The 22,598-nt window shown below is 39.8% G+C and overlaps 1 pseudogene across 1 annotated transcript in view; it reads right to left on the bottom strand.

Moving 5' to 3' along the window:
- Positions 1 to 1,381: 1,381 nt before the first annotated feature.
- Positions 1,382 to 22,598, bottom strand: part of LOC308518526 (high mobility group protein B3-like) — a 45,851-nt pseudogene continuing 24,634 nt past the window's right edge. The window contains exon 2 of the transcript in view: positions 1,382 to 1,530. The product of the transcript in view is annotated as a high mobility group protein B3-like (transcript). The remainder of the gene's footprint in view (positions 1,531 to 22,598) is intronic.

Here is a 22,598-nt window from a genome sequence, read left to right as displayed (position 1 = left end):
TCGCAGGCATTAGGAAGTATTTAAGGCTACCTACAAAATAATGTTAGGGAATTTGACACTTTGATTCCTATTTTGTTCTCTTGGCAATTATTTAAAAGAGCTCCTACATCCAGCAGCTACATAAATCAAATTTGAAAAAAATAACTTTTTAAAGTGAATCTAAGAAAAGGGAAAAAAAATCTGTTCTAACATACGTTCCACAACTTCAGGAGACATATTTTATTTCTTTGGATACAGTTTTTATGGTGGTTTGGGTATCTGGAATTATTTTAAAATATGTTGGCTGCTCTTTGGGTCTCTTAGCAGCGCTGGGGCCATTTAGAAGGAAAAGCAACTTACAGAAACTCAGCAAGAAGGAAGCCAAGACAGAAGTGGCGAATTTATTTTCTCAGAAAGACTGACATAATGGGAAGTGACAGCTGTGTCCAACATTAAAAACTAATGGGGAGATACTAGTCACAGGGACTCAAGAAGCAAAATTGTATTTGATGACCTCAATGATTGTGTTTTTAAAGTGAGCCTTGCTTCTCTACAGAACAATGGAATTGCATTTAGAAAATTGAAAATTATTACTAAAAATGTTCTGGGCAAAAACTGTGCAACACCCAAGAAATGTATTGGGTTGTTGACAGAAGATCCTCCACAATGAAAACAAAAATGAAGCCTGTACTTGAAACTTCTGTTTTTAAAAGTGCTGATGGTTACGTGCTTTGTCATTTCTCTGAGTGTTTTTTAATAATAAAATAAAAAAATTCAACAACCTGATCCAGAAAGTTAGTTGTGCCCAACTCCAAGAAGTCTGCTAAGTCCAGAAAAAAATGATAGAAATTACCTGAGAAGGCACGCAAATGACTGAAAAGTGTCAATAAGCTGATTCCAAAAAGCATTGGGGACGACATAGAAGAGGCTGGTCATCTACTTACCTTCTCCTTGAAGTGTTGGTTAGAAGCAAACTGTGAAATGGTAATAAAACAAGAAACTTCATGGTGAAGGCAGCAGTTTGAAACATCTTTGGGGATTAGACAGTTAGATGCTCAGCTTGAACAACTTGATGGATATGAACTCCAGAATTTATTTAAAAGTCAGAAACTTTAAATGATCAAAGAAGTTCTTACCAGCAAAAATAATATAATTATCAGTATGTGACGTTTATGCAAATAAGCTACAGAAAGATTCCACTGATGGTAAATTCTAATTAAAGTCTAACCATTTAAATTGCAGTTGAACTAATGCACCAGTACCACCATACCTTTTTATTACTCATTTGTCTTTTTAATTTTCTCCAGAAACAAGGATATATTTTGGGTAAAGCCAAAGTCCGTCCTTCCTTCCTTCCTTCCTTCCTTCCTTCCTTCCTTCCTTCCTTCCGTCCTTCCTCCTTCTATCCCTTCCTCGCCCTCTTCCCCTTCTCTCCCTCCTTTCCCTCTCTCCTTCCCTCTCCCTTTTCTCCTCCTCCTCCCTCCTCCTCCTCCTCCTCCTCCTCCTCCTCCTCCTCCTCCTCCTCCTCCTCCTCCTCCTCCTCCTCGTGGACTATATTATTTATCTTTCCTTGGCCTATAGGAGAGGAAAAATAATTTTCCCTTTACTCATCTTCAGTTTTTGTTTTGTAATCAAAGATTAACAAGAGAAAAATAGAATATTAGCGGCATGTATGCCTCAAGTACACATGGGAGAAATCTAGGGAAAATGCATATCTTAAGGAGGTGGCTTTATAATTTAGGATTAAATACCATCCTAATAGGGAAAAGGGAAGGAGAATGTAGGCCTCTCAGGGGAGAATAAATGTTTTTTTTAGGAAAGATGAATGGATTCTTAGAAGAATAGATGGGAGGTATGGTAGTTTGTGACAAAGTTTGTCTGGAAGTGGTGTCAACTTTAGTGTTTTCTGGGATAAGAGTCAAGCTCCCTGGTTGATGAAACTCCCGGGGGAGAAGACTTATGACAACTGAATTCCTTTTGGAAGATGGATCTTTCAAAATTAAGGTGATAAGGGGAGATCAGAGAAAGCCTCTCCTTGCCTTTGCTGTTTTTCAAGTGCCAACAACTCAAAATAATATATCAAAGTGGCATGTTTTGGAGGGGCATATTCTACTACACTCCAGCCATTTGTAAATGTTAATTTCTTTACCCTCTAAATCACACATATTGTTGAATATTTGCTGCTTGTGAAATGAGAAAGTCTCATTTATTTCTCATTTGTAAATGAAATTAATAATAGCATTTGGGTCATAAAGATGTTATCAACAGTAAATGAAATAAACATCTAAAAATTTTAGCTCAATGTATCATTGAGTAACAAATGATCAATAATTATGACTGATAATTATCTCACTGTTATAATATAACCCACATGACTGTCTCCGTCACTTCTTTTATGTCTTCATTTAAATATCTTTATTTCAAGTTAGGCCTTTTCTGGCTGCCTATTTAAAACTCTAATACTTATTAGTCTTTTATTTCCTTCCCTGTTTTGTTTCCTATGTAATGTGTATTGAATATTATTTTACTACATTTCACTTATATATCTTAATTTTTATCTTCAACCACAATATTGTAAGCTCTATTAGGGCAGGGATTATTTTATACAGAGTAGGCACTCAGGTTCTCAATAAATATTGATTGAATGAATGAATGAATGAATGATAACAAAATCTGGAATGTGACGAGATGTGACCCTGTGTCTCTCTTATCTGAGCATATTCTTTGTTCTCATTGGCAGCTGAGTTCTCTCCAGTTTTTTTTTAAATTATGACAATAGAGAGGTGCTGTAATTTTCATTTGGCAATTGTATTGAGATAATATTTTTGAAATAGTAGTTGGAGGCTTTTTATTTTGTATTTTCTGTACACTTGACCTATTTCCCATTTGGTCAGGAGCCAGAACTTGCCAAATCTATGTGTTAGGAAAATATTTTTACAACAAAAAATAGAGTAAGTGTTTCGGTTTAAAAATCATAGGACTCAAGGGAACTCAAAGCTATGAAAACATGTGGCAAACTCAGAGCAAGGTTTTCTTCCCCTTTAACTAAAATAGATTCCCTGGACTATGGAGACTGGAAAAATGGGAGGTAGAATCAGCAATGAATAGGCAAAAAAGGGTCTTGAAAAAGGAATCCCTACACTCAGAAGGTTTCTCAGGCTCCATCTGGGCATTTGGAAAAACATAGATTTGATGATTTAAATAAAGAGAGGAACTGTGCTTCATTTTCTAGGTAGTGATCAAGGAAGCAGAAAGTCTCTAGAGTAGAAATGGCCATGTGATGGACCTAAGAAAATGGACCTGTGACAACCTGACCCCATCAGGACATGACTGTGATTTTTGACAAACTTCCTCTTCTAAATCTCATACACCCTTTGTAGCTGACTTTAGGATGCCCACCACTCTCCCTTAGCATCATTGAGCTTTTGTGAGCTGCCGCTGCTACTATTCACTCAGGAGTGCCCAGAGATATCTCCCACAGGCAAGGAAGTGGCCTTCATGTCCTTAGATAAAAACGTCCCTACTATTGACACCAAGTCTTATTTCTAGAAGGCACTTCCATTTTATGAAACCCCCTCACTAAAGTCAATGTAATCTTATTTTTCACTTGTGTCCAATTCATACTTGTGGACAAGAAAAGTAGAGAACAACCTTTGAACATGGTTGGGCTTTTACTGTAATGTACTCACTAGTTCTGAGCTTTCGTGAAAGGCTTCATCTTCTGATATACCAGAGGTAGTGAGAACTGCTGAACTTTCCATGTATATTTTGCGTTCTATCCTCTGGAAATTACTTTCAACTAGAAATCTTTTGGAGTGAAAAATATTTTTTCCCCCTGCATTGTTAAAACCTGTCTCCATCAGAGAATTATCTAGCTATCATGTCCCTAGTCCATCTCCAAAGCCTCATTGGGTTTATTACCAGGTAAAATGTGTCGCAGATCTTAGGATGTGGAAGAAATGGCTGATTTTCCTGTCAACTGTGTCAACATGTCCTTTCTTTCTTTTCTGGTTAATTGCTCACTCCCTGCCTTGTTGCCTTCCAGTTGGGCTCAGGAGTATCAAGACAGCCAGTCTTCTCAGTGGTTTGTTGTGATTGGATATGCTGCATTTCCGCCGGAACGCTGCATTCTATGTTCCTAGCCATTGAATCTCTGGATGGGAGTTGAATTTCACTTGTTGGCTTACTGAGAAGACCCAAAGTGTTTCATGTCCAAAATTCCATATCTGAGTGGTAACAGTAAAACTTCCCAGCTGCCAAAATAGCTAAATCAAAGGAACCAGGCTCAGAACATCTGCATCATAATAATGCAATTTCTTGGCAATAATCGAGGCATATATGAATCAAAGATTTCCAAAAAACAATGACGGTGTGAATTGAATAGGGGGCACAGAAATAGAAGGGATGTAGAAGCTAAAAGTCAAAAGGATTTCTATGGCTAAGAGTAGTGAGGTATAAGGTTGACTTTTAAAACTTTTATGTATTAATTATTTTATCCCCATGATAAGATAAATTAGTATCATTATCAAAGAAATGGGATGGAAGGGTCTACTAGCTATGTGTCAGGCTAGAGAAAAATGCAGTGTTTTTAGTTCTGGGCCATAATCATGTATACATAGCAGTGATTGCCACATTAGAATGCTTCTATTTCCATAGGGTATCTAAATAACTGATTAGAATGATTATTTAGAGCGTATGTGTATGGAAATAGTTTTAAATGCACTTGAAAAAGATTAATAGACTCCGCAAGTGGTGAGGTCAGCGGCCACATTCAAGCACATACGTTGTGACATTTTATTAGGCAGAGTAATTTAGGTGTAGTAGAATTGGCCTCTAAACAGCCCTGGTGCTCTCCTCAGCCTTTATACTATTGATGTAATATAAATAAGATTAACAGTTTAAAAAAAAAATCTCCTTTCTATGAACATAGGAAATCAATAGACCAAGACAAGTGAGTAGCTCTGTTTTTGATTTGGACTTCTAAGTTTACATTTTCTCCTTTGAAATTCTATAGAGTTGCTTAGCTTAGTCCCTGCACAAAGAAAGACAATTTAGAACTATCAAAAGGTCCAAAGCATCCACCTTCCTTGGGCAAACTTCTCAGTGGCCTTTCTGAGCATTAACATTTGTTTAGGTGATGGAATGAAATGATCATGCCTTCATCTGCTACTTTTCTCTAAACTCTTTTTTTGTTTGTTTGTTTACTGATTATTTATTTATTTATTTATTTATTATTATTTTTTAAATTAAATCTTGTTCAGATTATCACATTTGTTCCTCTTCCCCCCCCCAATAACTCCCCTCCACCCAGTTCCCACCCCACCCTCCTCCCTCACTCCCCACCCACTGTCCTCATCCATAGGTGCATGATTTTTGTTCAGTCTCTTTCCGCATCCCCCACACCCCTTTCTCCCGCCAAGAATAGTCAATCCATTCCCTTTCTATGCCCCTGATTCTATTATAATCACCAGTTCATTCTGTTCATCAGATTATTTATTCACTTGATTTTTAGATTCACTTGTTGATAGATGTGTATTTGTTGTTCATAATTTGTATCTTTACCTTTTTCTTCTTCTTCCTCTTCTTAAAGGATACCTTTTAGCATTTCATATAATACTGGTTTGGTGGTGATGAACTCCTTTAGCTTTTTCTTATCTGTGAAGCTCTTTATCTGACCTTCAATTCTGAATGATAGCTCTGCTGGATAAAGTAATCTTGGTTGTAGGTTCTTGGCATTCATCACTTTGAATATTTCTTGCCACTCCCTTCTGGCCTGCAAAGTTTTTGTTGAGAAATCAGCTGACAATCGTATGGGTACTCCCTTGTAGGTAACTGAGTTTCTTTCTCTTGCTGCTTTTAAGATTCTCTCTTTGTCTTTTGCTCTTGGCATTTTAATTATGATGTGTCTTGGTGTGGTCCTCTTTGGATTCCTTTTGTTTGGGGTTCTCTGTGCTTCCTGGACTTGTAAGTCTATTTCTTTCACCAGGTAGGGGAAGTTTTCTGTCATTATTTCTTCAAATAGGTTTTCAATATCTTGCTCTCTCTCTTCTTCTGGCACCCCTATAGTTCAGATGTTAGTACACTTGAAGCTGTCCCAGAGGCTCCTTACACTATCTCCGTATTTTTGGATTCTTTTTTCACTTTGCTTTTCTGGTTGGGTGTTTTTTGCTTCTTCGTATTTCAAATCTTTGACTTGATTCTTGCAATCCTCTGGTCTGCTGTTGGGAGTCAGTGTATGCTTAATTTCCAGTTGGTCCTTTATCATAACATCGAGGGTCTGACTAGATTTCTTGAGGATCTCACTACATTTATCAGCGGTCTCACCAGTCTTTTATCAGCTACTTCTAGAAAGTTCTTGAAAAACCTTAAAAGTGTGGTTTTGAACTCTATATCCAGTAGTTTGCTTTCCTCCATTTCTGTCATTTGCGTCCTGTTTCTTTGTCTCCGCATTTTTTATGCTTCCCTGTGTTGATAATGTGGCTTTCTGTGCTAAGTGTCCTCTAGGGCCCAGTGGTTCAGCCTCCCTAATTACCCAAGGAGGACACTCTTGGTGCACCCCCTTGTGGTCTTTGTGCAGTCTTGTTGTAGTTAAGCCTTGATTGTTGTAGCTATCACTGGGAGGGAATGACCTCCAGGCCAATTGGCTGTGAGAATCAGCTGTGTCTGCAGTGGGAGAACTTCTGTGCTGGAGACACCCCTCTGGGGCAAGACTTGCTTCAATGGGGCTTTGATGCTCACTGGGTCTGCCCCCTGAGTGTGTCCTTTAAGGGTCTGAGTAGCTGCAAACTGGATGGTCCCACTCTGACCACTGGGCACACTCACTCCTGGATCTCTAGGGAGGTGCTAATCTAGCCTTTGCCTGAGGCTACCCAGCAAAAGCCTCTGTGCAGGGCTCGGGCGGGGCGGGTCCCACAGGATCAACAGGGCGGAGCGAGCAGTTATGGCTGCTCTTAGTCCTGCCTTCAGAGGCTCTGCTTCTCAGTGTCCCAGCAATCGCTGCACGCACCTCCAAGAGAAAGCTGCCCTCGAGTTCTGACTGATGCCAGACAGTCCCGCTTCTCCCATATGAGTCTGGGTCTCCAAAGACTCACCTGGAACTGGAGCTCAGAGCCTGAGACTCCCTCCCGATTGAAAAAGACAACCGCGCCCTCAGCTGCCAGCCCCCTCCGCGTGTGCCTCTGTACCTTAGTATTTTACTTCTGCACCGCACCTCCTCTGAGTCTCGGTATGCTTTTCTCTTTCCTTCTAGTTGTAGTATTTCCACTCAGCCAGCCTTCCTGTGGTTCTGGATGATGTCCGTTCTGTCCTTTAGTTGTATTTTTGAAGAGGTTGTGCGAAGCAGCAAACTCCGGTGTTTACCTATGCCACCATCTTGGTTTCTTCTCTCTAAACTCTTTATACATCTTTCTATTCATTGGCAACTCTATATTTATTTATATTTATTCATTATGATTTAGATGTGAAGAAAGATTCACATATCAACCAATCAGACAAAGAGGATTGGATTAAAAAAATCTTAAAGAAGGTCCTGCTGGTGTGACTCACTGGTTGAGCATGGATCCATGAACCAGGAGGTCATGATTCAATTCCCAGTCAGGGCACATGCCTGTGTTGTGGGCTTGATCCCCAGTAAAGGGCATGCAGGAGGAAGCTGATTGATGATTCTCATTATTGATGTGTCTATCTCTCTCTCCCTCTCCCTTCCTTTCTCTGAAATCTTAAACACAACAACAACACAACCCCACAACCTCCCTCCCCCCCAAATCATATTAAAAATGATAGGAACAGTGAGCCTTCTCTGACCTGACTGCTTTTGTGCAACTTCTATAAATATTGCAAGCAGCAGAAGCCCTCTTTAAAACTTCCCCCTCCAGTTTTCAAAAATATTAAAAGATGGCTCACATCAGAAAACTACTCGATTTAATAAATGAATTTGGCAACATAGCAGGATATAAAATTAATACCCAGAAATCTATGGAATTTTTATACACTAATAATGAATTCTCAGAAACGGAAAGCAAACAAACAACCCCATTTACCATTGCAACTAAAAATTTTAGATACTTAGGAATAAACTTAACCAAGGGGGTAAAAGACATGTATTTGGAAAACTGTAAGACATTGAAAAAAGAGATAGAGGAAGATATACACAAGTGGAAGAATATTCCATGCTCATGGATTGGTAGAATCATCATCATTAAAATGTCCATACTACCCAAGGCAATCTACAGATTCAGTGCAATTCCTATTACTAGTAAAATACCAACAGCATATATCACAGAGCTAGAAAAAATTCTCCAAAAATTTATATGTAATCAAAAAAGATCCCAAATAGCTACAGCAATCTTAAGAAAGAAAAACAAAGTTAGAGGAATCATAATGCCAGATTTCAAGTTGTACTACAAAGCCACTGGACTCAAAACAGCCTGGCAAAAGAACAGGCATATAGACCAAAGGAACAGAACAGGGAACCCAGAAATTGACCCAAGTCATTATGCTCATTTAATATTTCACAGAGGAGGCAAGAGCATACAATGGAGTCAAGCCAGTCTCTTCAATAAATGGTGTTGGGAAAATTGGACAGATACATGCAAAAAAAAATATGAAACTAGACCACCTACTTACACCATACACAAAAATAAACTCAAAATGGATAAGAACCTTAAATGTAGGATTTGAAACCATAAAAATTCTAGAAGAAACCATTGGCAGCAAAATCTCAGACATCTCTTGTAGCAACATGTTTATGGATACATCTCCTAGGACAATGGAAATTAAGGAGAAAATAAGCATATGGGACTACATCAAAATAAAGAGCTTCTGCACAGCAAAAGAAACCATCAATAAAATAATAAGAGTGCCCACTCCATGGGAGGACACATTTGGCAATGATACAGTTAATAAAGGGTTAACCTCCAAAATCTACAGGGAACTCAAACAACTTAACAAAAGAAAAATAAACAACCCAATAAAAAAAACGGGCAAAAGACCTTAATAGACACCTCTCCAAAATGGACATACAGAAAGTCAAAAGACATATGAAAACATGCTTACTTAGAGTCACTAATCACCCGAGAGATGCAAATCAAAACAACAATGAGGTACCACCTCACACCTGTAAGAATGGCTATCATCAACAAATCTATAAACGACAAGTGTTGGTGAAGAGGTGGAGAAAAAGGATCCCTCATGCACTGCTGGTGGGAATGAGGACTGGTGCAGCCTCTGTGGAAAACAGTTTGAAGTTTCCTCAAAATTTTAAAAAGGAAACTGCCATTTGACCCAGTGATCCCACTTCTAGGAATATATTCCAAGAAACTAGAAACACCAATCAGAAAGGGTATATGCACCCCTATATTCATAGAAGCACAATTCACCATAGCTAAGATTTGGAAACAGCCTAAGTACCCATCAGCAGTTGAGTGGATTAAAAAACTATGGGACATCTACACAATGGAATACTATGCAGCTGTAAAAAAGAAAGAACTCTTATCATTGGCAACAGCATGGATGGACCTAGAGAGCATTATGCTAAATGAAATAAGCCAGTCAGAGAAAGATAAGATGTCCAACATAAACTGATGAACAAAAATAGACACAGTGCCGTAACCAGTTTGCTCAGTGGATAGAGCATCAGCCTGCAGACTGAAAGGTCCCAAGTTCAATTCTGGTCAAGGGCATGTACCTTGATTGCGGGCACATCCCCGGTAGGGGGTGTGCAAGAGGCAGCTGATCGATGTTTCTCTCTCATCGATGTTTCTAACTCTCTATCCCTCTCCCTTCCGCTCTGCAAAAAATCAATAAAATATATTTAAAAAAAAATAGACCCAGTGACATAGAAATGTCTATCAAACCTCAGAGGGAAGGCAGGGGAGGGTGGGGGTGGGGAAATGATCAACCAATGAACTCATATGCATATATGCATAACCCAAGGACACAGACAGTAGGTGGTGAAGGCTTGCGGCGGGGGAGGGGGGATGAGAGAGGGCAATGGGGGAAAAGGGACATATGTAATACTTTCAACAATAATGATTTATTTTTTAAAAAGATGGCTCATATCCATTATTAATTTCTCTATTTTAAATAAATTTAAATGGAAAACTAGATGATGTAGTGAAATCATAAAATTCTGTGTTATTTAATAATAGAAATAAAAAAGAAAAGTCAACCAATAGAATAGTCAATTCAATCATTCCATAATATTTATAGAACAATTACTCTCTGCAAGCACTATTCTACTTGTTTGAGATAACTTACTGAACAAAACATACAAAGCTTCCTGCCCTCGTGTAGTTTACATTCTTGTGAAGAGCACTGAAAATAAAACATGCACAACACTGCAAAGTTAGAGAACAGGCCACAAAACCACCTTCATCTCTGACACCAACTGCAAGTTTGGGAACCCAAGACACATTCAGATTGGATAATTCACTAGGACTAACAGAATTCACTGAAAGCTGTTATACTCATGGTTACAATTCATTACAGTGAAAGGATACAGATTGAAATCAGCCAAGGGAAGGTAAGCATGGGATGGAGTCCAGGAGGTTTCTAAATGTGGAACTCCCCGTTGTCTTCTCCCAGTGAAGTCATGGAGATAATTAACTCCTTCCAGTGGTGAACTGAAATCATAATCACAGAGTATTGCCAACAAGGGGAGCTCACTTAAAACTTGGTGTCCAGAGTCTCTATGGGGGTCCCATTATGTAGACACTAGAGGCCTGATGCACAAAAATTTGTGCAAGAGTAGGCCTTCCTTCCCCTGGCTGCTGGCACCAGCTTCCCTCTGGCACCCGGGACACAAGCTGGCTTCCCTTGGGCAGCTCACAGGCACCTGGGACCTGGGCTGGCTTCCCTCCAACTGCCTGCAGGACCCAGGCTTGCTTCTCTCTGGCCCTGGCTTCCTCAGAAAGGACATCTGGAATGATGTCCAGTCTAATTAGCATATTGCCATTATTATTATAGTTGGTCAGCTGCCCACATAGCTCACCTCAGCTTCTAGCCCCTCTGGAGGTTGAGCTGGTACTGTGTGACCCAAAGTCTCTGCCATAAATCATATTGTTAGACTATATGGCATGGCTCAGAACCCCCAGGTGAACACATACTATTTTTAGGCAGGATACTCCAAAAGTTTATCTCCCAGGAGCTGAAGGCAAAGGCACAATCTTTCTTTGCTTAAGGATAAATTCTTCACTATACAATAATATATTATATTGAGTAGTGAGTGTTAGATGACATGTGCTAAGGAAAGATTTTTTTTTTAAATAGAGCAAGGTAAAATGAATTGGAAGTGTGTGCATTAAAGGTGGTAGGGGGCAAGGACAGTTTGCCTTATTGAATATAGTGTTCAGGATAAGCCTCATAAAAAGAATGACATTTGAGCAGTTGACACATATGATTTTTAAGGTAATAAAACCAAGGTCCAGAAAGGCCTTGTCTAAGGCCATCTGAGATCTGCTGCCTGTTACATGTCATTAAGCAAAGATATTGTCCAGTGGAGTGCTGTGTAAGTTTCCAGCTTGCAGGGTAATGGGTCAGTTTTTGTCCATAGTCAAGGAGGCTTTAGCATAGTAGAATCACAGAGATTTCAGTAATGGGAGTCAACAAAGAGAGGCAGGAGCTGGTCTAAGATAAAGTTCTAAAATCTAGAAGAAAGCAAGGCAAGAAGCAGAAGGAGCAGACAGGCATCAAACATGGGAGAATGGCCTATACAAATTTCAGACAGTTTTTCTGAGTCCATGGGATGTGTTTGCACATCAGCCAGTCTTCTATTTCACCTGGTGTGAAGATAACAGTGAGTGTCATCAATTATTTTCCTAGAATGTTCTACTCGCCTCTTTCTTTTGGCAAAGTCATAGTCTTCTAACAAGATCCACTTTACAAATCTCGGATTAGTCCTTCTTCTGCTTTTCGTCAGCACCTTGAACTCACTTCTGTAGTGTTACATCATTGTATTATGGTCTTTTGCAGACACTTCCAATGATTAAACTGTGAGCATATAATTAGTAAGAAACATATTTTATGTATATTTGTATCCTTGGCACCAATGTTACCCAGGAAGTGTTCAGTACGCATGTGTATAGGTTGAATAAATAAGTTAATTCTTGAATCCATGAAGGACCTCAAAGCGATTATTTGTTGTATACTTCTGATATAATCTCAGAAAACAGTTCAGTGGTATGAACACTGCTTGTTGTATGAAGATATGGACTCATAGTAGAGATGCCATAAACCTCGCAAGAACAGAGGTTGATAAGCCTGGCAAGCTAACAAACAATGTGGTTACTACTCTGTGCTTACTTTCTTATTTATAGTTCTAGAAAGAATTTTGGATTGGATTTTTGTATAAGTTCTTCTAAAGATTAATCAATTATTTTTTGATACAATGACATGTTTGTTGGTGTGTGTGTGTGTGTGTGTGTGTGTGTATCTATCTATCTATCTATCTATCTATATAACTTCCTATAAACCAGGCATTCTGTTAAGTGCTGGGGATATAAAAATGAAGACAAAACACCAGTCTTTTTGTAGAGAATATTTAGTCTTAGATTTTAAGGAGGCAATTGGCATGAAGTCAATCATAATATAGTATTGTATGTACGAAGTGAGGCAGGTCTAGAACAGTAAGTAAATGTAATGTCACTCTTTTTTAAAAAATAATGCCTACTGAACACTCACGTCTAGTCACTTATAAAAGCAATGACTCTGAGTGCAAAGACAGGAAGCCTTCTAACTTTTCTAATCTGGCTCTTGTCATCCAATTAAATTAAACTAAACTGGATTTTAGGTCCTCTCTACCAGTTTTGTGATTGTGGACAAGTGTTCTGAGCCTTGTTTTTCTGACTTATAAAGACAGTGATTTCTACCTCAAAAAAGTTCAAGAAGAACAGTTTTTTTGTTTTGTTTTGTTTTTTTAAATGTTTTTATTGATTTTTAGAGAGAGAGGAAAAGAGAGGGATAGAGAAACAGAGGATATCTAACAGACTCCAAACTAGGTAATGTATATTATACTTCACATTATCTTTGATACCAAAATGTTCAAATTTAGAAATTGTAGACCACAGAGGATTGTAAAAAATATATTCATTTTAATAATGTTCAAACTTCAAATATCTACTGTAAGAGAAGTGGACATTGTTTGACTGACTAAGAAGATTAGGGTTCTCATGTTAAAAGAAAATACAGTTGTAATCCTGTGCCTAGCAGAATCCCTCTCTATTAATGTATGTCTTGGTTCAGATGATATGGAAAATAACATGTTGGCTTTCCTGTCATCAGAATACATTGCACAAAAAGATGCTCCTAGTAGTGCTCCTTACCTTTCAGAGGTCAGATCTCTATGGACATGTCATATTTCACATGTTCTTTCAATTAGGGTGCACAGGCCTTGCTGTGTAACTGACTTTATTTTTTATAAGTGATCCCGTTTCATTTGTGAACGAAAAGGAAACCGATATGTAGTCAATTTTCTAGAGGTCATAGGAAAAGAAAAATGCCACGTTAATGATAGTTCAGTGAAAATGTATTTTAAAACCCTCATGTCATACATTTTAGTGCTGGTACAATTTATTTAAACAGTATATCCTTAAAGGGAGCTGAATCATACATTCTATGTTAAAACATTCAGCCAGGTTGGTTTTATGAAAAGCTTCTGCCATTGGCTTTTAACCCTCTAAAATCCCAAGTATATTAGCTTTTCAAGCTCCAATCTCACAGTGTTTGAGCAATAGCAATAATATGCTTATTCAATGTATATATTCATTTTATGATAATATTTATATATAATACATTTATATATTTCTAATTGATTACATATTTATAATCAAATTAGAATATTGCCTTAGAAGATTTTATGTTCTCTGTATAAAAGCCAAAAACAAAACACTGAATTTCAATTAAGCAGAGAGGCACTGTTTCAAGGAAAGACGCAGTTTATTTGGAAACCTTCCAAATACATTTATTATTTTTGTTACAGTGTTGCAGCTGTGCTTTTTATAAGTACTAAAGCGACCTTTCTGATGTTCACTGGGCTTAGTGGTGTGTGTCGTTGACTAGTGCTGTTTTCAGTGACTGTTGCATTACAAAAAGCCGAGTTGATCCTTGCGTGCCGTGTGGTTTGTCTCTTTTTGTGCTTCCAGGCAACAATAACCTCTCATCATAATTACAGAGTCTCTTGCAGAAAGATGGGCCTAATCCCAGTGCTCCATCAACTCAGTAATCTATTCCAATCAGTATTTGATGGATTTGACAGGTCCTCCCTAGCCAAGTGAGACAGACTCAGGCAGGTCAAGCAACTTAGAGGTCTGCTGCAAAATATTGGGTGAAATCCTTGTGCTACATAAAAAATTACACACACTGAAATTGCTTTTGGTCTCCTCTCTGTGGCTAGAGCAGCCGTAGGCAAACTACGGCCTGCGGGCCGGATCCGGCCCGTTTGAAATGAATAAAACTAAAAAAAAAAAAAAGACCGTACCCTTTTATGTAATGATGTTTACTTTGAATTTGTATTAGTTCACACAAACACTCCATCCATGCTTTTATTCCGGCCCTCCAGTCCAGTTTAAGAGCCCATTGTGGCCCTTGAGTCAAAAAGTTTGCCCACCCCTGGGCTAGAGAATGGATATGAAAAATTTCCAGATACAATACTCAAAATAGTCCTATTATTTTTGGGACAAATTCATTCAACATTAAAAACTTAAAGATAAATAACCTGGTATTATATTTAATCAACAGCAATACTTCAGGGCTATTAAATAAAATGTTTCAATGCATACACTTGGCTTAGTAGTTTTGATTTTGCATTTAAAAAGCCCTGATTTCTGAAAATCATGAATCAAGCCTCACAATTCAATTTTGAAAGGCATAAACAAATGAATAAACAAATATTTAAGTTTGTATAAAAGTCTTCTCCAATTGGGAAACATGGCAAGAAGCCCTTCTATGTAGTATGTCACTCTTGAGCATTCCATTTTAACTAGGGAAGATTAGTCTCTCTTATGTATTTTTCCTTTTATATTAGCACTTACAAGAATAGAATTTAGAAACCTGTAATTTCTCAATGCACATTTATTGTTATCCTAACTAATAAAAGAGAAACATGGTAATTAGCCATATGTCCGCTACCTTTCCCATTGGCTAATCAGGGCAATATGCAAATTAACTGCCAGCCATGATGGTGGCCGGCAGCCAGGCAGTTTGAAACTAACATGAGGCTTGCTTGCTTCAGTAACGGAGGACTCCAGCGTTCCCCGCCTGCTTTGCGGGCCTCTGAGCTTGCAGTTTGAAACATTGTTACAAATATAGTAGCTAAACAAAACCCCAGAAACCAGCTTTCAGCTAGCCGGGATCTCAGAGCTGGAGTTGATATAGTGTTTCGATTATAGAACCCAAACAAACCAGATACAGCTTTCAGCAGCAGAGGCCTCAGAGCTGGAGTCAGAGCTAAAGCTCGCCCAGAATAAAAAAGAAAAAGAAAAAAAGGAGCAGTTGGGAGCTTCATGGGAGCTTCAGTCACCCGCCAGCCTGAAAACAGCCCTCAGCCCCTCACCCAGACTGGCCAGGCACCCCAGTGGGGACCCCCACCCTGATCCAGGACACCCTTCAGGTCAAACCAGCCAGCCCCCACCCATGCACCAGGCCTCTATCCTATATAGTAAAAGGGTAATATGCCTCCCAGCACCGGGATCAGCGGAGCCGCCAGGCCTCCTGGCACCGGGATCAGCGTGACAGAGGGCAGCACCCAAACCCCCTGATCGCTCTGGGGCTCTGTGTGTGACAGGGTGCGGCACCGTAATGCCCTGATCGGCCCTGCTCTGTGTGTGCCTGGGTGCGGCGCCCCACTGCCCCCCCCCCCCCCACGGGCCCTGCTCTGTGTGTGACGGGGCGGAACCCCAGACCCCTGATCTGCCCTGCTCTGTGCCTGATAGGGGGGAGCTCCCCAACCCCCTGATCGCCCTGCAACTCTGTGTGTGACAGGGTGCGGTGCCCAACCCCCCACCACGGGCCCTGCTCTGTGTGTGATGGGGTAGAGACATAACCTCCCCATCGGCCCTGCCCTGAGTGTGAGAGTGGCGGCACCCCAACCCCCTGATCAGCCCTACTCTGTGAGTGACAGGGGGGAGCTCCCCAACCCCCTGATCCGCCCTGCTCTGTGTGTGACAGGGGGCGGTGCCCCAACTCCCGTATCGACCCTACTCTGTGAGTGACAGGGGGGAGCTCCCCAACCCCCTGATCGATCCTGCTCTGTGTGTGACAGGGTATGGAGCCCCACCCCCCCGATTGGCCCTGCTCTGTGCGTGACAGGGGTGGCGCCACAACCTCCCCATCGACCCTGCCTTGAGTGTGACAGGGGGCGGTGCCCCAACCCCCCAGTCGGCCCTACACTGAGTGTGACTGAGGGTGGCATCACAACCTTCCGATCTGCCTTGCTCTGTGCATGACGGGGGTGGCGCCCCAACTCCCCAATCGGCCCTGCTCTGAGCCCGACCAGGGGCTATACCTAGGGATTGGGCCTGCCCTCTGCCACCCGGGAGCAGGCCTAAGCCAGCAGGTCGTTATCTCCCGAGGGGTCCCAGACTGCGAGAAGGCACAGGCCGGGCTGAGGGACCCTCCACTCCCCCCCGAGTGCCCAAATTTTTGTGCACCTGGCCTCTAGTAGTTGATAATAATAACGATGCACAAATTTTCTTCTAGAAGTTCTGAGACAGAATTGAAACTTAAAAATTTATAGACAATATACAATAAAATAGCAGTAATGTGTAATAGTTAAACATTACTTATCCTATTTCAGAAGACTTTATTCTTTTTAAAGGATACACCCTGGCAACTTACTTTAAGTATGTTTGACTCAACTGCCATTTGAAATATTTCAACATACTCCAAATACTTGAATGAAAACAACTTACTTATCGTACTCCACTTTCAATGTCTGATAAAAGCAGGTTGAGGGAAATTTATGAAGGGTTATCAATTTAAAGTGCTTACATTTCTTGCTCTACTATTTCCTGATTTCCCCCCCCCCCCCCCCAAGAGCTCAGCTGGCTCCCATGACTTCACAGCAAGATTTAAATAAAAAGAAATCTAATCTTTCCATCCTTCTTTGCCTTAGGCCTAGACTGTACACAGTAGCTGTTAATCTAAAAGTTTTATCTAAGATTTCGGAAAGCACCTTGCTTGTGATGTGAAAGTAGCACAGCCTCAAAGCACTAACAGGGATTTCCATTTTCTCTATGAGAATGTTAGCTCCCAGAAGCAGAATTCTTATACAGATGTATCTTGAGTCTTCACTGACCACAGAAGTATAAGATTGCTCATCCTAAGAGCCTCTGTGTTGTTCTGCTCCCCAGCACCAATGGGTGGACTTGCTTGAAGTACCTACAGGGAGGTGGTTAGTTAAAAATGCATTGGAAGCTGACTGTTTTGTGGCTGTACTGAATGCACCTTTGTTGTCACATACCATTATAACAATTTGTATGAGCTAACATCCTTTATTACGACCTCCTTGTCCAGGACACATTCTCAACCAGTAGGGATTAGAGACTATTCTTTGGATTGGATCAGGTTTGGCAATTTAATCACTCAAGTGCATAGCCAATCCCCCACTGCCCATAATAAAGGAAGTCACTGGTTTTAAATGAATGAACCCTTCATATAATAAAGGTAAAACTTAAGGAAGACACAATGACACATCTGGTTTGGTAAACAACAAATAGATCTTGCTGTGATTATGAAAGTAAGGCTATGTATGTTTAGAGTCTGGTCAGCAAGATACAATGGAGGCAAGCATGGAAAACAGCGAAAATGCCACAACATGTCAAAAAGATTTGGTATATCCTTTTTGTCTTCTTATCCTAGAAATAAAAAAGAAAATAGCTTAAAAGAGTTCTCTCTCTCTCTTTTTTTTAAACTGACTAAAATACAACGTCTTCCCTGGATATTTCACCCATCATTCTTATGTTTGTTACTTTTTATCATTTCACAGATGCAAATTGTAGAATTGTTATGGGAGCACGTTTTGGGATAATGTTAGAGGTAGCTCCTCAAGTTATGATCAACCACTAAACACCGAGACTCAGAAGACACCTTAGGCCAGTGGTTCTCAACCTTGGCTGCACATTAGAATCACCTGGGAATCTTTTTAAAATCCTGATTTCTGGGCCTCATCCTCCGGAAATTCTGTGTCTTTGTTACTAACGTTGTGGCCTCACCCCATAACAAAGAAACAGAATTTCCAGAGGATGAGGCCCAGCAATCAGTATTTTAAAAAGATTCCCAGGTGATTCTAATGTGCAGCCAAGGTTGAGAACCACTGCCTTAGGTGGAAAACAGCAACAAAGCAGTTGGGTTAGGTCTCTGAGCTGTGCAATTCCGCCCCTGACCACACGTGTCCTCGCAGTCCTGCAGATCCTTGAACAGTGCCAGCCAGAACTCTGGGTGAAGGTGCTGCACTGACTCCCACTGCTTTGCAAGAGGCTCTGTGGGGGAGCACAGCCGAGATTAATATGCGTTGAAAAATAAAATGCCCTTACCACATTTTTGTCTGACCTTTTACACAGTTAAATAAAAATATTTCCTCACTGGGAGTTTTTGGCTTCATGTCAGGTTTGTAGAAGGAGGGGCGAAAGTCCTCACAGCATAAGGAGAAGGGGATGTTGGTAAGTGAACCATGACAGATATCAGTGGAGAGGTGATTCCAGTCAGGTTTCTCGTCCCTTCCTCCCTTTTGTACTTGGTGTTCTACCCTGGGGCAGAATAACTGATGGAAATTACATCTATAGGAGAGTTGAATATTGCTTTAAAATGCCAATAAGACAAGCTTGGGAGCAGACAATAGAACCTTTATTTGATTTCATTTTATTTTGCTCTGGAATGCTTCCTATGCCAAAGCTCTGTGGCAGAGCTGGGTGAGTGGGAGGAAATCAGACTTGTAAAAAGTTAACCTTGAACAAAGAAAGCACCAAAGGCTTCATGTCCCCTGCTATGCTGAAAGCCTTTTCAGGAACAAAACTGAATCAATTGCCAGGAAGTATGTGGATAACACAAATGCAAAAGCCTTTTCTCACTTTCGTCCCTCTATAAAGGTTCTTCATAATCTATTTATTTCTTCTCTTTTTTTTTTGCCAAATCAGCTGAGGGAAGCAATGCCTGCTAGTAGCAAGAGACTTGCCTCCCTTTGTCTTGTGAGCATTGCCCAGGCTTCAGGAGCTAAGCTGGATCCACCCCAGTGGCCTGGGTGCTGCCTTTTCCTTTGTCCAGTTTTCACAGTGGAATTTAGGGCCAGGGCTCTATTGTCTCTTTCTTTTGAGGGTGGTTTTAAAGTATTCTTCTTCATCATTAAAATAATTCACATTGTCAACACACCTTTAAAAGAGTAAGTTGAACATACTTTGGTCTAATCAGTAGGAGGAATTACTTCATAGTCTCGAAATAGAGATTGTTCTGCTTTCTCTTTTTTTTTTAAAAAAAAATATTTTTATTGAATTTTACAGGGGAAAGCACAAGGAGAGGGAAAAAGGAAGGGAGGATGGAGGGAAGGAGGGAGGGAAGAAGGGAGCGATAGAGAGAGAGAGAGAGAGAGAGAGAGAGAGAGAGAGAGAGGAGTGAAACATCCATCGTCTGCCTCCTGCAGCCCACCCCCAACTAGGGATCAAGCCTGCAATCTGGGCTCCATCCGGGAAGCAAATTCAGTGCACAGGACACCGCCTAACCAACCAGGGCTCTTCTGTTTCCTCTTTTCTTTTCAAACCTGAGTGTCTTCTTGAAAGGAATGACTCTGCCAGCTTGGGAAGCATGCTTTCCTTATTTTTCCCCATGAGGAAACAATAATCAGATTTTGATTACAGCCTTCAGCTCATCAGGAGATGAATGGAAGTTTCAAGAAGGGCACAAGACAATTGATAGTCTCTAGCTTGGGGAATTGGACAAACACCTAAATGTGGAAAGTTAGTCACCAGGGTAATGGGTTAGGAAGGGCATTTAACTACATTCAACTAAAAAGAACATATTTTTAGGATCTCCAAGAGATATGGTAGTACTTTAGCCAAGGTACCTGCATTTCTCCTTTCCTCAGAATCTCAGGGCTTAGTATATGTGAGCATTACCAGTGTTACATAAAGTTTACAGAGAAAAAGTGAGGTTTATTACAGTTCAATAAAGTAAAATCTTTAAAAATAACAGATTATTAAGAGGGATAAAATTGCCTGCAAACTTGTACAGATGTATCTATTTCTATTTGATGAGGTATAGCTTGAATCGGTCCTATCCCAATGTTTTTTTTTCTTAAGTTATTTCTTTTAAGTTAGAAAATTATTGCTTATTTTTATAGGTCATTGAGAGTGTTAGCAAGTACATCATGACTCCATAAGGCAGTTCAACATATTTTTGGATGAAACATTAACCTGAAATTATGGAGAGATTTCTCATTGAAGATATTAAGTTAACATTCATACCACATTATTTTTAAAAAAATGGAAGCTTGAATGTTATTAACTTGAGAAATAGGAGCAAATGGACCCTCAATTTTGTCCTGGGCATCGACAACTTAGAAGCATATTCATTTGCATGCTGGATGTAGTTTGTATATTGCCCAAAACTATTATTGATTTCCGTCACTAATATGTAAAGAAAAATCACCAATTTCAAGAGTCAAACCCTAGATGATTGAAGAATTTGCATCACAGATTAGTATTTTTAACACACCATATTGTAGTACATATCAATTAAAAGTTTTGCTATTTTAGTTCTAAGCTTATAACTTGAAACTATTTAAGATAATGCTATGTTGTTGAAGCACATAACTTGATCAAGCCAACTGAAATTATGGACATGGTACTTACCTGAATGACCATGTACATCAGGGTTCCTCAAACTTTTTAAACAGGGGGCCAGTTCACTGTCCCTCAGACAGTTGGAGGGCCGGACTATAGTTTAAAAAAAAAAGCTATGAACAAATTCCTATGCACACTGCACATATCTTATTTTGAAGTAAAAAAACAAAACAGAACAAATACAATATTTGTATTTGCATGTGGCCCGCGGGCCGTAGTTTGAGGACCCCTGATGTACATGAAGGAATATTTTCATCATTTACTACAGGAATACCTTGGAGATACTATGGGTTCAGTTCCAGACCTCCAGACCATTGCAATAAAGCAAATATTGAAATAAAGGAAGTCACACAAAATTTTTTGTTTCCCAGTGCATATAAAAGTTATGTTTATACCGTACTGCAACCTAGTTAAGTGTACAATAGTGATATGTTTAAAAAAAACACGAAGTAAGAACCTTAATTAAAATGTACTTTACTGCTAACAAATGCTAACCATTGTCTGAGCCTTCAGTGAATTGTAATCTTTTTTTTCTGGTGGAGGGTTTTGTCTTAGTGTTGATGGTGACTGATCAGGGTGGTGGCTGCTGAAGGTTGGGATGGCTGTGACAATTTCCTCTGCTCACGAGCCATTTCTCTGTAGCATGCAGTGTTGTTTGATAGCATTTCAGCCACACAGAACTTCTTTCAAAATTAGAGCCAATACTCTATAAACCCCGCCTCTACTTTATCAACTAACTTTCTATAATTGTCTAAAACCTTGTTGTCACTTTAATACTCTTCCCAGCATCTTCCCAGAAGTAGAATACATTTCAAGAGATTACTTTCTTTGCTTATCCCTAAGACATAATTCCTCATCCATTGAAGTTTTATCATGAAATTGCAGCAATTCAGTCACATCTTTTAATTCTGGTTCTCTTGCTGTTTCCACCACATCTGCAGTTACTCCTCTACTGAAGTCTAGAACCCTCAAAATCACCCATGGGGGTTGGAATCAACTTCTTTCAAACTCTTGTGAATGCTGATATATTGACCTCTTCTCGTGAATCACAAATGTTCTTTATAGCATCTAGAATAGTGACTCCTTTTCAGACTCTTTTCAATTTACTTTGCCCAGATTTGTCAGAGGAATCATTATGGCAGCTAGAGCCTTATGAAATGCATTTCTTAGATAATAAGATTTGAAAGTCAAAATTACTCCTTGATTTATGGGCTTGCAGAATGGGTGTTATGTGAACAGGCACAAAAACAACATTAATCTCACTGTGCATCTCCATCAGAGCTCTTGGGTGGTCATTGCATTGTCATCAAGCAGTAATATTTTGAAAGGAATCTTTTTTTCCCTAAGCTGTAGGTCTTAACAGTGGGCTTGTAAACAGATGTACTGTCGTCCAGGGCTTGCTATTCTATTTATAGAGCACAGGCAGAGTGTATATAGCATAATTCTTAAGGAGGCCCTAAGATTTTTAGAGTGTTAAGTGAGATTGGTTCAAATAGAAGTAACCAGCTGCATTAGTCCTTCATGGGAGAGTCAGCCTGTCCTTTGAGGCATTGAAGCAGGCACTGACTTCTCCTCTTTAGCTGTGAAAGTTCTAGATGGCATCTTTTTTCAATATAAGGTTGTTTCATCAACACAGAAAATCTGTCATTTAGTACAGCCACGTTCATTAATTATCTTAGCTAGATCTGGATAATTTGCTGCAGTTTCTACATTTGCACTTTCTGTTTCACATTGAACTTGATGTTATGGAGATGGCTTTTGTTTGTTGTTGTTAATCCTCACCTGAGGATATTT

This window comes from Myotis nattereri (assembly GCF_964212035.1).
Source record: "Myotis nattereri genome assembly, chromosome: 4".
Classification (NCBI taxonomy): Eukaryota; Metazoa; Chordata; class Mammalia; order Chiroptera; family Vespertilionidae; genus Myotis; species Myotis nattereri.
Note: the sequence above shows the minus strand (reverse complement) of the source record. Positions and strands in the feature narration are given on the sequence as shown.